Raw genomic sequence first — 4,243 nt, forward strand, 5'->3', positions numbered from 1 at the left:
ATTAATAATATGTGGTGTTGGGTGAAATAGAAGATTAGTAACAAGATCTTCAAATGGAACACAATGTATCTATCTCTGGCTGGTAGGATTTAGGTCTGTCAAAAGATTCTTTCCTCCTACTCAGTTTACTTCTCTTCATCTTGGTTATTTAATATGAATTAGTTTGAATTCTTGCAAAAAATTATTATAGACTTCTTGTGGTCTAACGATAAAGGAACCTTTAAATCACATGCAGTTAAATGGGAATGGTACACCAAGAGCAACGCTATGGGGGGGCTTGGTCTTAAAGATCTGAGGTAGCAAGGCATTGCTTTAGCAATAAAATGGATTGCCAAAGCCACGCTTGGTGAGGAACCATGGAAGATTCTAGTTAGAAATAATTTGACTAATGGCCACCCCTGTGGAGCCAAATTCTGGAATAATTGGGATGCTCTAGATTTTCTTGCTCTCAACTACAAATCTATAGTTGAGGGACCTTTTGCATTCAAGGCTATTTGGAAGAGTTGGGGTAAAGTCAAACCTCTTCTAGGCACCATTGTTAGAACTGAACAGGGCAACATTTGGTGTGGATTTTGCTCTATTTGGTGGAATCCCCAAAATAAGGGCAAACTGCTTGTCTTAGTGTAGGGCTGCTCAACAAAATGCTAGTCTAAGGTGGGTATCAATACATTTAGAGATGTTTTTGGAAACAATAAATTGTTGGACTGGTCAAAGTTGAAGCTGAGATTTAGTTTACCGGACTCCCAATAAAAGACATATCTTATGGTTTAAAAATCCCTTGAAGCCTCTGGTGTTAGAAGTACCTATTGCTTGGCTGATTCTTGTTAGTTTCACCTTAGGTGGCAAGATTCCTCCCTTCTCCATTTGGATAAATCTAAATCTATTTATGACTTTCACTCCTCTGGACCTACTCTGCTTAATCACCTTAATGTTGTTTGGAATCTCTCTCTATCCCATCTTGAGTGGAAGAAGATCCTTAGCCAACTTTGGGCCAGACCTATTGAACCCAAGATTATATGTTTCCTTTGGAGGTTGCTCTTCATAAATTTCCCTTCTCCAAACCTGGTGGTGAACCCAACTCTTGTTTTGTTTGTGCCCATCCTTAATCTATTATTCATGTCTTTTTTGATTGCCCCTTTTCTTTTGGAGTTTGGCAACTATTTGGGTTTATTTTAGGCTCTAACTTTTTTGTTGTTAATGTTATCCATGGTAAAATCTATTATGGCAGCAACAAACTAAATGTGTTCTAGTCTATTCTTTCCTCTTTATTGCTTTGGTTTATTTGGAAATCTAGGAATAACAACATCTTTTAGGGGGTTGATCGTATCCTTACTGAGTCTCTAAGGAGACTCATAGCTAATGATATTTCCCTATAGTTGACAACAATCTTCAAACTGAAAGAGGACCAGTTCCAGGAGTTCCTGAAAGAAGGTAAAGCCACACTTTCAAAGGAGGAGCTCTTCTATGGATACACCCTCTTAAAGAGAAAGACAAGGGGAGTGTTGCCAACTCTTTGGAGGACGTCTTTAACATCCCTTTAGCTCAACTATTGAAGAAGATCAGAAAGGATGGTCAATGGAGGCCCCCCTCCAAAGATTCTATACTAGGTGCTTCCTTCATGCCTTTCCTTATGAGATTCACCTCCTCGGATTCAAGTGAAGAAGAAAATGTTTAATCTTTTTTAGGTTGTATATTTTTCTTTTGTTCATCTGCATGTTAATACTATGATACTTCATCTACGATAGCTTTAGTGTTGTATTTTGGTCTAGGTTCTCTCTGGTATATGGTGTAGATAGCATCTTGCCTTGGTTAAACTTTGGTTGCAACTCTCTTTTTTGTCTTCTTGATATGAAATAGTAAATTATGATATTAAAATATAAGTGATCTTATTAAATATTTTTATTCATAAAAGGTAATGTTTGTTTTTATTAATGTTTTTAAATTTTTTAAAATTTTAACAATGTCTTCAAAGTTTAGGCATGGGGAGAAAAGGAACACGAAAGAAAATTGTCTAGAATAATAGGTATGTTACAATTGCTCCAATCATTATTGGAAACTTATAGAAGACATACCTTCTATTAGCTTCTTTAATCCGATATTCTCAAAAAAAATAAAATCTAGTGTCCAAGATTGTTGTGAGTAAATTCTATATGGAGAGATATAAAACACTTCTAACATACATTATTTATCTATGACAAATCTTAGATTCAATTAAAGGTCATATCTCAGATGTTGTAATATTATATCAAGATTTTTTTAGAAATATGTTTAAAATATATCAATAGCATTTATTTTGAGACACATAATTATAATTTAACTCTAACTCGAACTCTAATTTATTAATAATTCTAATTGAATCATTATTTCTAACTCTAATTGAATTGTAACTACAAACATAACCTAGATTTTAATCTTCATATTGATGAACCATAACCTTTATCCTAACCTTAATCAAATGTAACTCTAAGTAAACACTAAGCATTCCATAGCCCAATAGAATAGTAACTCCAACCTTAGAACTAACTATAACTATAATTTGATCCCGAATTGTTATTGAACAATAATTTAGTCCTATATTGCATTATAAATTAACCTTGCCTTTGACCAAAATCTAAGTCTAATTGGAGTATAACCCCAATCCTAACCTTAGCTTCTACCCTAGCCCTAAGGTAATCTTTCATAGGTTGTAGAGTGTGAAGTTCAATTGTTCATTTAAATTTAAGTTTATATTTTTTTTATGTGATCAAGAATCTCAATAATTGATTGTGAATCCATGATGTGGAAAAATCAAGAAAGATGGAAGATGTGGATAAGAAGGATAAGAGAAGAATTGTAAAGATCTCTAGTCATAATTTTAGAATATGAAGCTACAATTAGAACTCTCCTAATACATAATTATTTTCTTATTGCATTTGAGGGGAGGTCAAAGAAACTTGGAAACTGGTCAATAAGGATTGGGATCTTTTAGACAAGAAGGTTGCAATAACTATTATCCGCTCTCTTTTTAGCAATGTTTTGTTTAATTTTGCAATACTAAAGAAAGCAACAAAAGATACCTAGGATTGATTGAAATATATCTATGATGGATTATGTCTCATGTGTGAGAGACTTTCATAATTAAAAGAGATTCCTTAATGAAGAAATGGTTTAATTTGAAGACAACTGACAAATTTTCCAACCACATGTATTAATACATTGATCAAACAACTAATTTTTTTTAGTTAAGACTCAATTTAAGCTTTCAACACTTAGTTTATGTTTTCTTAGGCTAGTTGAGTTAATTTTTTCACCTTATGTGGTGTACATATGTGCCCTCCCTTGTGGAGACACCATGTGCATGCACACTTGCCACTTGATCTTACACTTTCAAGTGAGCTACACGTGTCACATGCTTGGAGGGTTACTCAGTGGTTGTTTGTCATGATCATTGAGCAATCTAGACAATATTTATACACTAGATCGACTTCATTTGTGCTTCCTAATTTAGCTCTTTAGATTCTAAACATTATTTCAATTTTTAAAAGGAAATCATTGTGACCTTGCTTTGGTGCTCTCTTTCTAATAGTTGGAAAGGAGTGGTCACAATTAGAAAGATGAGTTATTTGCAAGAACAAGATCTAATATAAAGGAAGACACGTTGAAGTTTGATGATGTTATAACCTTTTTCAACAAAAATACAAGAAGAAAATATTAAGGTATCTGATAGAAGGGGATCATAGGAAAGAGGAAGAAAAATCTATAGGTCAAATTTTAGGTTGCAGGTTTTGTGGCAAGGGAAGCTCACACAAAAAAAATGTTAATCGTTTAAAACGTTGAAAAGTCAATCAAAGAAAATTTAAATAAATGCAACATATAAAAATAATGTCAATGCACTTGCCTTGAGATAGTCACAATGAATAACCCTGAGTTCTACAAAACTTCTCTTCATCTTGGTACGATGTGGCAATAATTTCAAAATGTAACATGAATTGTAGTGTGATTAAACTTTAGATAGAAAACTACAAAATCCTTTCCTTTTGGTTCCTTTCTCGTCTTATTTCTTCATATTTTAAAGACTATAATTTGTAAATTATACAATTTAAATATGCAACTTCATAAGCTACTATAATAATTAATGAAAGCAAAGTTTTCATTACTCCTTTAAATCTACCTAAATACAAGTCCATGCATATTAGCCAACAAAATAAACCTCAAAGATATATATAGAGAATACAAACTAAATATATGTTCATTTAAAGCTAAA

Source organism: Cupressus sempervirens, chromosome 7, assembly GCF_028749045.1.
Source record: "Cupressus sempervirens isolate cs-2001-9-10 chromosome 7, ASM2874904v1, whole genome shotgun sequence".
NCBI classification, from domain to species: Eukaryota; Viridiplantae; Streptophyta; class Pinopsida; order Cupressales; family Cupressaceae; genus Cupressus; species Cupressus sempervirens.